Genomic DNA, 13,978 nt, shown 5'->3' on the forward strand with positions numbered 1-13,978 from the left:
TCTCCTTCTGCCAAAGTTCCTTGAACATTAGAGGCTAGCCATGGTAAAACAATTTTTAAAGTAAAATTAAAGCAAAGCCTTATTTCATAATTTAAAGGTGCTATTAGATTCAAGCATATTTAAAATTGCTGTTTTCTGATTTTGTTCTTCTTTGCAACTTCCAGTAACCAAGAACTTCACTTTTTAAAAATAAAAATTAATTTAATTTTAATACATCTTGTAGATTTAATAGCTAAATGCTCAGAATACCATATGTGAAATACGCTCTCCAGAGTAGTATTTTGGGTCTGTCCAATAACATTCATATTTTGTAAGAAAGCTACAAGGGAAAGCAGTGGCTAGAAACTTTCTTCCTTTATTTATTTATTTATTTATTTTAGTTAAAAATGTTGGTATTTTTATTAAAAAATATAGGGAAACATTTTTAGCTTTGTTAAGCTTTCATGTTTACAGTGTTTACAAATAAGCATTGTTCAAACTTCTCTGGGTGCTGGGTGGCAAGTCTTTTTACTATGTTCTTTTCTTATATTATGCTTACAACAAGATATTGATTGAATTGTGATTGCTGTACCTCTCTCTTCATTACATAGTTTGCATTCTTACACTTTTTACAGAATTATGTATATAATGTTTTTATGGTATCTAAGTGTGATATACATGGGCTTCCAAAGACAACACATAACAATAATTTAAATATCAAATCTGATGCACTTTATCTCTTCCTCCTACCAATTTCAAATTCAACATTTAAAACCTTCCTACTCTCAAAGACATTTTCAGAAAACGTGACTTTCAGTTATGAATTAAGACGGTTATATTCTTCACAAAGAAAGTAGTTGGATATTTTCAAACAGTAATGATAGATGCTACTTTTCATGTTAAGAGTACCTTTTTTTTCAGTTTCATGCTTCTTCATATTTATTTTCTCAGATTTTATTGGGAATGAGTTTCATATTTTTAAGATAGTAATTGGACATCATTTTTCTACAGCAGCCATGTTTTCTACAGTATACACTATACAAGAGAGTTGTATTTATACTTGTAAAAAATGATGCAACATTTTCCATATATTAAAAGGCAAAAAAATGCTACCAACAATAAATGTGATCATCTCATTATATAAAAATATGAAAAAGTATTACTTACAGTGTAGATGATATATCCAAACCAAATATATCTGAGGCTTATGTTAATTATCTGCACGGAAAATAATTGAAACAAGTGTGAGAAGCCATCAACACAGGTATTTCTAAGAAATCTAAGCTTTATTTTTTTTTTAGCATTGTGGTAGGCAATATATAGCAACTTAGAAATGACATAAATTTTTTTATACTTTGCATCCACTTTTTCCAAAACACCAGTCATCCATTCCCTGACTGTGCCTACTACAGATAACACTCTATTTGAAAAGGAATTTAGCTTTACATATATTTAAAATAAGTGATAAATATTCATATGCAAATGGCATAGTGCTATGTCATTTCCTTTTCATTTCAAATTTTCAAAAATACTCTGAAGTCACACTTAGTAGAATTTTAAGGTTTCACCACTGAATTATAATGCAGGTTGAAAAGGACTTCCAGAAGCTATCTAGTCCAATGTCCTGCCTAAAACAGGTATAATGTGAGGGTGTGAAGTGCGTTGTTTTGTTGAATTTTCAATATCCCCACAATGCAGACTGCACAGCTCTCAGGGCAACCTGTTCCAGTATTTAACCACGGTAATGGTAATTCCACTCCCTCCCACAGCCTCAATATCTAACTGGAATGTCTCATGTTTCCATTTGTGACTGTTACCTCTTGTCTTCTCACTGTGCACTGTGACAGGAGCCTAGCACCATCTTCTCCGTGTCTTCCAAACAAGTAGCTGTACATAAGTAATAAGGTCTTCCCTCAGCTTTCTGCTGAACGGACTCTGTTCTCTCACTCTCTCCTTTTACACAGTACTTTGCAGGCCTCTGATCATCCAGTTGGCCTTCTTCTGGAGTCACTAAGTAGTATGCCAATATCCTCCATGTACTAGGGAGTCCAGAACAGGGTCTAGTACTTCAGGCGCTGTTTTATAAGTGACAAGTCGAGGGGAAGAATCATTTTTCTGGCTGCCCACACTCATAGTAATCTAGACCACAGTGGAGTTGGCCTACACTTCACCAGAATGACTGCTGGCTCTACTTGTTCACTGGGAGCCCCAGTGCCTTCTCTGCAGAGCTGCTTGCCCCCATCAAGCAGCTGGGGGACAGTTGCCCACCAGCCTGTCCCCCCTTGTTGCATGTGGTGTTTCCATCTCAGATGTAAGACTTTGCACTTGCTCTTGTTGCGCTCCATGAGGTCAGCCTCTGGCCTGCTCAGGTTCCTATAAATAGCAGCCCTGCCATCCAGTGTGCTGACTGCTCCCCCAGTTTGGGGTCACCGCAAACTCTCTCTGTCATCCTGGCTGATAATGATGGCATTAAAGGACTGGCTGCCAGCCAGGCTGTGCACCACTGATAGTAACTCTGTGAGCCTAGCAGTCCAGCTAATTTTCCATCTAGCTTTTCGTCCACTTGTCCAGCCCATTTCTCACCAGTTTGGTGATAAGGAGAGTATCTCTAAGGTAGATAAGACTATCGCAAAGGTAGATAAGAGCACCTACTGTCTTCCCCATGTCCTCAGTGCCTGTCACCTCATCACAGAGAGCAATGCAGTTGGTCAGGCACAATCTGCCCATGCTTGCTGCTTGGATAAGAAATGGCTTCTCGAGAAGAAAATCCCAAGATCTGGATCTTTGCAAGGACTGAATTGAAGCTGACTGGCCTGTAGTTCTCTGGGTTCTGCTTCTCTGGGTTCTTGCCTACCGCTTGCCACTAGACCCCCTGCCCCATGCAGCCTTCCCGCCTTTTCCTCAGAGAGCTCCTCAGGCGGGAGGGCAGCGGCGCAGTGCTGGGCCGCCATGCCTACAGTCAGGCTGTGCTCCCTCAGCAGCGGTGACAGGCAGCCCCGTGACGGCAGCCCTGTGACAGCCAGGCCTGGCCGCGTCTCCTCTCTTGGGACCAGGAGCCCGCCAAAAGCACAAGGGGCAGCAGGAGCAGCGCTGGGTGACCCTGCCAGCACATGGCGGCTGCCAGCTAATGGCGGGGTGGGAGAAGCACGTGGTGACCCTGTGAGCCCTGTGAGGGGGTTTCAGTGCAGCTGCTTTGCCCACGGGATTATTTGTCACCCTGTGAGTGCTGGCAGAGCTGTTTGTGCACCTCATTTTTTCTTGTCGGGGTTTAGCACTCTCTTAAGAATCAGGGATGTTTTCAGAAATACTTTGTAGGCCCTGGACCTCTTTCCCTTCATCTCTTAAAGAAGTTTTCAGTCATAAACTGCCTAGTTTAGAGGTGCAGCCTGTGCTAAGCCATAAATTGTGCATAGAGGGGAGAGGTTTATGAGAGGCCATGCAGGGCCTGCCGCCACTGCCTGCGGGAAGAGGAGCCAGGCTGAGGGAGCAAAATGCAGCATGTGTGGAGAGAAGGGTGAGAGGTGAGTCCTCACTGGAAAGGTTTTAGGAAATAGTAAAGGGTTTCAGGCAGGTTAACATTTTGCTTTGGAAAGAGAAATAAAGGAGAGGTTAACAAAGCCCACGTTTGGAAAGGGAAGAGGTTCTTTCTTTCTTTCTTTCTTTCTTTCTTTCTTTCTTTCTTTCTTTCTTTCTTTCTTTCTTTCTTTCTTTCTTTCTTTCTTTCTTTCTTTGACGTTCTTCATTATTTATTAATTTAACTGTGAGCTTTGTGAGGGATGTTGGGTAGAAGCCCAGGGATGTGCTGCTGAAAGATAAGAAGAATAAAGCAAAAAGGGAGACCAGAATGAGCAGATAATTTTTTGACACTGTTCTGATAGATCTACCTTATCTGGGATGCTATTATCATGGCATTACAGGGCTGAACTACTTTTCTTAGGGTCATTTTGTATGTTAAGGGTGGGGTATAACAGAGTAGAGATGGCAGAGAAAGTCTTAATAAAAAAATAATCTAGTGCTTACAATGTAATACAGATGTTAATGCACTCGTCTTGCTAGGGATAGCTGGTATTTCTCATTGTTTTTGTATGCCGAGAAGACTAGTATCCCAAGGCCACCTTTAACCAGAAGACTGTGTGCGCGTGTGGGGGGAATTGAATTCTTCTTGTGTTAAACTTCCCTTACGCAGTGAACTATATTTTTGCTCTTAATCCTGCACTCACTAGAAGTATACAGTAAACACTAAGGTTTATGGAAAGTTGTAGTCCCTTATTTCCATCCTAATATTAAAGAAAGCACATACAGCTGGTAGGAGAGGAACAAGGAAACAGAAGATCAAAACTGAGCTGGAATGGCAAAGTAGCTGAAGAAATACAGAAGACAAAGACATAAAAAATCATTTATTCCTATGGACATTGTAATTATCAACTTGCAAGAGTTAGACAGATCAGTCCTACATCTACAGATTCCTGTGACAGGGTAAAGGAACACCAAACAATGTGATCCTAGGAATTTCAGTTTAAGTGGATCAAGTGAGGGATAGACTGTTAGGGAAGTCTTTGTACACACATGCACACATACACATGTTTAATTGAGACCTGCCTGAGTTATCTCTGCAATGAGGTGGCACAGCTGAACTTGGGCAAATATGACACTTGATCTGAGTGGCCTTATATTCATCTGTTTTTGCCTTCTGTGTTCTTACCTTTAGGTAGGAGATTACCAGAAATCTGATGAATACACTGTACCTCTACTTAAAGAACTTGGCGCAGTAGCTGTTACAGATTTCCCGAAGTAGGAGCATCCATTTTACCAATCATTTCTATTAAAAACAAAAACAAACAACAAAAAAGCCTACAACACCATAGCATTTTCATTTTTAGGCATACTGAAAAAATAGGAAAACACATTCTGTGCGTGAAAATTACTGCAAGTTAAAGAACTAAACATATTTTTACTCAGAAGAAATCTTAAATGAAAGGTCAGAGGAAATTATGAGAAAAATCCATGTGCAGTTGCATCACATCTTAAAAATAAAACATAAGCAATTAATAACTTATTCCATGTTCCATTAGTCTCTGTGTGGGGTAAATACTGTATAGAAAGTAGTAGAAAATTCAGAGCCTGCTATTGGAAGCTAGGATGAGCAGTACTTCAGAATAATCAGGGCAAATCATCTAACTGCAAGGCTATATCAATGAGAAACAAAGAATTGTCTTTGTTCAGGGCTTGATTTTTTGCAGAGACAATTGCCTGCATGAATTATGAAGACAAAAGATATGCACCCCTGAAAAAAAAAAATCTACAAGATGTATAGTAACAACATATTTGAGAACTTAAGTATGGTGAAATTTCAAAAGCTCAGGAGGTAGCTGACAGAGTGCCCTGAAGAAGCATGCAAAGAATTGTACATATTAACTGAATTTCCGTGAGGGACCTTAAATTATCAGACTGTTCTTTCTAAGCGTCTGTAAGAGGTGGTGAGCATGAACAACTAGCAGAGATTTTAAGGGAACAAATCAGATTCATCCTATCTTTCAAAAATATTGCAGCAAGCCTTAAGGCATAGACTTGATACAACTTGGGTTTAATAAACTGCATTTTTGATAATCTCACACAGCATTCTCTTACACAAGTTAGGAACCTGTGCTGTGATCTAGATGGTCTAAAGTTAGTGTACTGGGGGAAAAAAAAGCGTTCATCATTTACTCACAGTCACTCTTTTTCCAGTAACTGGACAAAATAAATAAATAAATAAATAAAGTGGTTTTCTGTAAGAATTAGGCCTTGGACTATTCAATAACTTTATTGGTACCTTATGTAGCAGAAAAGACACTTTTCTTGCTGCAGTCAGAAGATTGGATTCAAGTTCAAAATAATTACAATAAATTCCATAAACATCAGAAAATAATAAGCATGTAGTTTGGCAAGAACAAACACAGACACTAAGTAGGAATACTTAACTCCATGAATACAGGATGAGGAATCACCTCTAATTCTTTAGGAAAGAATATGGGGACAGTGTATTTGACATGCCATCCTGTTACATGTGTAGCCAATTCCAGACTTTTTGCTTCCTTACGCAAGTGTTTGCCCGCCTTTCCTATCAGCTGCAGCAGAGCTCAAGAGGTGTTAAAATGCCTGGCAGACATCCTTTGGCAAATCTGAAAACATTTCATGCCTCCATCACCCTTCACAAATTGAGGCACAGCATACTAATTTCTACCTACCCTCTTACAGGGTTGATAATCTGTAGCAGATGCACAAGGGATAAACTATCTGAAACTGCTAAACCTATATTCATGGATCTTGAGGAGCCTAATGTGTAAGCATGCACGGCTTGTAGACTCAAGTTGTCTATAATTTAAGACAAACAAACAAAAAAAAAAACAACACCAAAATACAATGTATGTACATACTGATAATTCATCAAATTATTAAAGGTATAGAATAAAGACTTAGAAATAGGTTTCTTTAGCTTGTGAAGCCAAAATGAGTGTAGGTATATATTAAATTGTTGCCAAGGAGATCAGTGTAAACTGTTAGCTGTCTCCAATTTAGATATGACAAGAAATACTAGGTTTAATTTGCAGCAAAGCTTGGATGCAAGAGATGAGAAAAAGTCTTTGAAAAGTAAGAATGATTAACTGCGGGACTGGATTGTTCATCTGGAGGATATTCCAGATTTGAAACCTTGAGCATTGACTACACCTTTTTAGAGATTGGACAGGCATTTGTCAGTACCAGTTTAGGTCTGAAGCAAGGTTCAGCTGAACCCTGCTTCCTGTGAGCAATGCTAGGACATGTAAGCATGCCCACTTTATGTCTATTACTTCTTAAGTCATCTTTTTAGAATTCTCCCAAGTACATAAATAGGAACCAGGAGAAGGAGTAGAAGGTTCTTCTCTTTCTGCTGAAAGACCAAATGAAAATTATGAATCAACTCTACTGTTAAAATAAAGACAGCTATTTATTTTGCATATTCTGTATACTACAGTTGTTCTTCATGTTGAATGAAAACCTATTTGCAATGTTTTGGAAGGCTGGGCCATTCCCCTCTGTGTTCATTATGTTTCTGCTCTTAGACCACCAAGTGGCTGTTCAGGTGTAACAAAAACACCTGTTTAAATCTACTTGCCAGCTATGAGACTGAAGAACTCTGGAATCATATGGGTACCTCAGAATTACATGAGGACAAAACTAAAACTCTTGTTTTCTATAATGTGGTAATTCCATTATTGATATTGATATTGGTATATTGATATTGATATATTGATAAAGTAGAGTGTGGACTTCACAAAAAAATATTGCTCAGTATATCCTTTGTTTGTTTCTATGTTTCTAATGATTTGGTTTATGGTATAATCTGTATTTGATTGTACTTATTCTGTAATTGTTATTTTCTAGGTGTATCTCCAGAAAAACAAAAAATTAATCACAGGATCAGAATACACTCTGGATTTTCTTCCCACGTGCAGACTACGTCTTCTGAAGTGTTGAATCCATGCACAGCAACACCTTCCTGTAAGTAGACTCTATCAGTGTGAAACACAGTGTATAAAATTTTTTTTGGGTTCCTGTGTAATTCAGTACTCAATGAAGAAAATGGCTAATTCAATATTCAACCTAAGAAGCACTGCCATGTATTGACGTATGCACAAAATATTGAAAGAATAGTGAGAAGGATTAAAACATCTTCTGACAGATGATTTTAGATGATTTAGACAGTATTATCCAGTTTTCAGAAGTGGTAACTCTGTACTTTATATATGGGACATGTATCAAATGAAATCACAAGGCAAGAATAAGAAATAGAATTACAACATGAAGGACCTGTATTTACTTTCTTGCTTATGACCTTCTCTCCGTTTCACTAAGATTAACAACTGATTATAATTTCTTCCATGTTTAATTGCTATTAAGTAGCAGAGATTTGCAACGTCAGTACTAACATATTAGTTATCTCAAGAAACACAGAAAGATAGTTCTGAGATGGTCAGAATGGTAGTCAGAGTGTCTGTTGTGGTAAAGTGACTACTGTCGGTAAAGTGACTATTGAGTACTTTTAAAACTGAATTTTATCACACCAGTACAAGCCGAGATATGAACTTCATTATTGTTATAGGAACAATGGGTATTTTGAAGTACTTGGAATTTGCAAAGTATTCAGGCATATAAATTTTGGTCTTCAGTAACTTGCACGAGGTGTTTGAGTTGGCATACTAGTTTTCTGGATTCAGAGTTATAAATTTTGCCTACAAAATAACACTGTAGAAGTTTTGTGATTTATTAACTAAAAAGAATGTAAGGGGATGTTGTACTGGTTTATTTGATAGACTATCATTTTTATATGGATGAAATGTGTAGACTTGCAAATTCTCCTGGAACATAAAAATATAATGCATTGATTGGGGGATAATATACCCATATTTTTTAGAAGTTTAACTTCTTGAAATCATTGAAATTCAGACATTGATGTTAACTGGAATATTCAGTGCAAAGTAACTGAAACAGGTGTTAAGAAGTAAGAATTCTTATTGTATTGGGCATTTGACACAGGGTCAAATAGATAAGTGTAATTTCTGCACTTTATTTTTTGTCATAAAATATCTGCATCTACTGAAAAAGGCTCTTAAATATGCAATATTACTGTAAGTCATTTTGTATTATTTTTTGCTTAAAGTTGACTATTCAGAGGAATCTAGGGATTGTAGTTTGCCATCTGTTACTTTAATTCTGTGCATTTTTACTACATCGGATGCAACTGTTCAGCCTGGCTTCATGATTTGGAAATAGGAAGCTATGCTTAGGAGATCAGGCAGTGTAAGGATACATCAGTGTTCATTTGTTTATATCTTCACTCATTTTATTTGAACCTTCTTGAAGAGGGCAGATTTGGAAAGAGAAGGAAAGCTCTCAGTAGTATGTTTCTACAACTTTTATGGAAATGAATGACTGAGTGGAGAAGAGAGACAATCACATACTGACTGACTGTCTACAGTGTTCAACTGTATGATAATGCAGTTTGATTATTCAAACTATATTAGACAGTGGAGAATACAGAGGAGAGTAAAATGTTACAGTTTTTGCTATTATGGGAAAGATGTCAGATATCTTAACACTTTTTTACATACTAAAAGCATTCAAACACCAGTTGTAAATTTGTCAGAAACAAAGTTTCATGCTTAATGAAAATTCTTGATTTTAATGGCTAGTGTCAGTGTTCTGCTAAGCGTTGTTTGCAAACCTTTTCAGCTTGGATAGTCAAAAGCTGATGACCCTGGATGAATGCTGATGCTCTTTATAGGTATGTGGAGTTGCAGAGGGAGGAACTGAACTCCATAAAATCCCTGAGTGCAGTCAAGTGAATCAAGTGTTTGCCTCCTTTGTTCTGAACTTTCTGTTTGTTGTCCTAGGTACGTTTGTAATTCTTTAGCATGCGGTGTTTTTTAATGGCAAAGCTGTTTTTCAGCAGTAACCATTTGTGCATATGAAATAATTGAAGTTCACACAATAAAGCATAGTTCAATTTACTTGAACATGTAAATTGGCTCATTTATGAGTCACTTGTGCATGACTGGTACAGCGGTATTCCACATGATAAGTTAGGAAGCTTACAGTAATTGACATATAATAATATTGAAACAGATTGTTCAATACATTTATTTCTTTGACAAAAAGTGATCGATTTTAATTTGTCAAATTCTGTTCTGTTCTTACATTGAACTGAAAGTATACATATTAAAACAGCAATGACGGTGAAGTCTGGTGAGTTAAAATTTGATCATTTCTTTTGTCAAAGAAACAAATCATGAGATTAACTCTAGAGTCATTGTTAAATTTAAAGTGCAAGGTAGTGGGAACACAAAAAAAATGCTTTATGATGAGTTTTTGTCAATCTGTATAATTTTTCAGTTAAGCAGTCATAAATCAAGGAATATTGTATTTTTTGAGGCTCATTAAAGAGACATTATACATTAGAATAGTGAGGCAGTCAGCATAATGAAATGATGAATGCCTATAACTATCTGTATGTAAATGATGTGAGACAGATTTGCTGGCGCTACAGAGGAGAATAACAATCTATTTGACAGTTCCCTGTAGGTGCTACTTCTGGATACAAGTGACAGATGTTAAATGTAAACCTCTTCAATAGCAAGCACTTATTAGCACTCAGTGGGGAAAAAATGGCAATATAGAATAAGACAAATAGCAGATAATGCCATTTAAATAACTTTGTTCTTACAAAGCTTTATTGCCAATGTGTTAAAAGTCTGGGAGGTTGGTTTTCTTGTTTGTTTTCATTGACAAAGATTAGGTGTTTAAGCAAACCTTTTGGAATTTAGAAAATTGTCATTTGAAACATTTAAGAAAATTCACTCGCTATGATGGGAACTGCTGATGGAAAATGTATGTATGACTCCTTTCTTGAGTGATTTTTTTTTTTTTTTGAACATTATTTGGTAAATATTTATCAAATCATTATTATCTGTGATAAATGTCACTATTATGTTTATTTGCTGTCATTGCATAATTTCCTAAATTAGTTTCAGTTGTTTCCAGTTATTTTTAATTTTTTTTCCATGATAGCATGGAAGACTCAGCTCTGCAAGTTTTACACAAAAAGGGCAGAAGAAGTTAATGAAACCAAATAAGCAGTGGCAAATAATTGTTAGGAAGTCTTACATTTTTATTTCTAGGCCATTTGTGTCAGGCCTAGCCTGAGATGTTACTCCTAGAAGTATAAAATATTAATATGTGTGAGATTCACATCTCGATAATAATCCAACTCTTCAACAGAGATCAGCTTTCAAGTAGTTCAGGAGACTATCAAAAACACCTGATTTATCTCTTATCCTACTTTGTAATAGATTAGGTTAGGGATTTATATTTCTTTTAAAGTATGAATCTAGACACACGAATTGATTTTTTTCAAATTGTCAAAGCTTACTTTAAAGCTTTTTCTTATTTATTTATTTATTTTTTTAGATAGCCTGTCTGTAATATATATTTTTTTCCTATCTGCCAAGCAGACTACTGCTGGAAAGGGCAGAGATTAAGCAACACTAACAGCAATGCCACGTGCCCGTGGTTAGATTCCATACTGCCTTATGTCTTCTGGTATTCTGAAATCTGTGACACTATTTGTGCTTTCTCTTTGTTATCTTTTGTCAAGTGTTAAAGCTACCTTGTGTTGCTTGCACTAAATCTCTTGGGAACTTTGAGTTTCACTGCACCAATGCAGTTTGTAATCCCCTTTCATGGTATTAAATTATCAGCCACATATGCACTGTGTCTGACTTACTGGACGTATTTATTGTTCCCCTGGCTATTGTGCTTGCTAATTTGTTTCTTTATTGCTTTGCCTTGAGTTAGGGAATATTCATCCTCAGTTCTTTGAATTCTTAAAAGAACAGCTAAAGTTCATTCCGATGTACATTTTGCCATGACTTCTCACTGTTGCAATTCAAATGTACTACCAATTTAGCAACTTAATTTATCAAGAGGTCATTCTTATGTAGATCCTGATTTATGTTCATGTAGAACAGCAGCAGGTTCAAGAGTGTAGGATGTGAATATAATGTCAGTGTGGAAAGGGGAGTAAAGACAGGTTTTAAGAGAGTATTTAAGCCATATTCCATGACTGTAACAGCCTCCATGCATAGCCAGTTTTGGATGTAATAAGCAGCTTGTAAGTCCAGGAAATGTCTTTAGATTCTATTAGCCAAGCCTCCTTAAATGCAGACATGGCTTTAAGCTATTTTATCTCATTCTGTCTGCAGCAAAACAGAGTTGCAAACAAGATGCAGTCAGTTACATAAGAATGAAGAGTTTCTTATGCATGTAATGGCTCGACATTTGTTCTCATTCCTTTGCCATTTTCAAATGTTCTACAGTCCCTTATACACCACACATACAGGTTTTTTAAAAACTGCCTTTCCTATGTGGTTGATCTGAAATATTTTGAAGAAAGTGAAAAAGTAAAAACAGAGAAAAGGAAGAGGAAGGAAGAAGGGGATGAAAGAAGGAAGTAGCTTTGTCTTTACCATGCTGTATCTACAAAGTGGTAAAGAGTTTTTCAGATGATAGATAGTAGGGTGTACACAGCAGTTAGTGAATAGGCTAGTATTTGTGAACTGGGGAGAGTGTTATAAAACTCCATTTCCCAAAGAGAAAAGGTGTGATGGAGATAAATTCCTTGGACTAGAATGGTAGGCAGTTCCTGGAAAAGTATTTTCTTCTTGTATTTTATATTGCAATTCTAATAAAATAGAGTGCCTTCGCTGGGAAGGCCTTATGGTGCTGTATCAGCATGGCTCAACATACTTTGTTTCATTTTCTCTAAGCCCATTGCAATTTTACAAAGTAGAGTATCTGTTAAAGTCGGATCTTGTAGTGTCTCTTTTGGGCATTCTTATACTGCAGAATGGAAGAACCAAAGCAGCCTTTTTCTTTCAACCACTTAGAGCTTCTGTGATCCCAAACACGGTAAATGAGATCAGAGATGACTGCATCTGGAATTAAATTGCATCCCTTCTTCTGAGATCGCTCCTATATAGTCCTGTATGTTCCAACATGATGCTCTGAAAATCACTGGAAAGCAGAATTTTACTGGTGTACTTAATTGTATGACTACAAATCACAGGATATACAGAGTACTGAATTAGAAGTCAGAATTTGCTTTAGTCTTATTTAATTTATTTTTTAACGTGTGTTTTTAAGGCACAAAGACTGTATTTAACAATAAGAGAATGATATAAAAATTCTTGAAGTGGAATAAATCTGCAGTCAGGTGATGGATTTAAGTGTGTAGTTATGAGACATCAAGCCACACCTCCCAGAAGAAAGATGAAAAAAAATGTATAATTATTCCATGAGCCTTGTCTGAACAGACAGTAAGTAATTTAGGAGTCTGAGGTGGAGAAATGTGCGTCTTCATTAGGATCACAAGTTTTTGGGAAGAAATACAGGAGCTCAGGTACTTTCTATTTTTTATACAGAATTCATTACATCTGTAAAAGAATTTTCAGATTACAAGGAGCTTTTGGGGAATAGGGAATACAAGTGGTATTTCTGTTTTAAATACAAATGAGTACATTACATTTTATTTCTATTTTCAAAGACTAAATTTATTTGATGCTTTAATGGTTATAAGTTATTCACAAATTCTGAGTATATACCTTATAGACACATAATTATACACTATATGGACTATATAAATACAGTACCTAAACATATACCAAGTGTACACTGTATGTGCATGTCTATAAATATAGACTAAACACACACAATATAGCTATACACTTTTTTTTTTTTTTATTTGTAAGAAAACAATTAACCACGGGTTAATAATTTACAATATAATGTAATTGCCTCTAGTACTTTGAAAAAATTCCTTTGAAATGACTTAATGAACTTCTTTGGCTAATCAGAAAGCCTACTGAAACATAAATGTTTCATCGCCTCATTACTTCTGCTTAGTGTAAATAATAAATTAAATACAGTGACATCTATGTAAACAACTGAGAAATTATTTCTTTCAAATATTTGAAGTCACATCACCAAAGAAAAATCATACTAAAGAAAATTAAAATGACAATGCCTGTGTGTGGTAGGTTGAGAGTTTTACTGTGCTGTCATATATTTTAAAATCAACTCACTTCTAGGTTGTACAAGAGTGCTTGAATGACTGCTATATAAGCTTAACATCATTATCTTTCTTTTTATTTTACTTTTTTTTTTCATTTATTTATTGGTTAAAGCTGACTGGTAGTCTACAAATAGAAGTCTAATTTTGACTCAAATGTCTTTATTGGCTACATGTATCTGAACTTATGACTTCATTAATTGCAAAAAAAAAAAGATAAAAATCTCTTAAATGTGTTTTCTCTTAAAGATTTTTTTTTTTGCATAATGTGGTAAGGAAGTGCTATAGGACTCATATAACTATCTCAGCTATTATTTTAAGAGCTGGACTGCACGTTTAAATAATATTGAATGA

At 36.1% G+C, this 13,978-nt stretch overlaps 1 protein-coding gene across 23 annotated transcripts in view; it reads left to right on the forward strand.

Moving 5' to 3' along the window:
* The window catches only part of TENM3 (teneurin transmembrane protein 3), a 1,325,064-nt gene that overhangs the window by 46,671 nt on the left and 1,264,415 nt on the right, over positions 1-13,978 (forward strand). For all 23 annotated transcript variants that reach the window (XM_068681265.1, XM_068681272.1, XM_068681274.1 and 20 more), the window contains exon 2: positions 7,384-7,500. The gene's annotated coding sequence lies outside the window, so the exon portion shown is untranslated. The remainder of the gene's footprint in view (positions 1-7,383; positions 7,501-13,978) is intronic.

Source organism: Anas acuta, chromosome 4 (assembly GCF_963932015.1).
Source record: "Anas acuta chromosome 4, bAnaAcu1.1, whole genome shotgun sequence".
Lineage (NCBI taxonomy): Eukaryota > Metazoa > Chordata > Aves > Anseriformes > Anatidae > Anas > Anas acuta.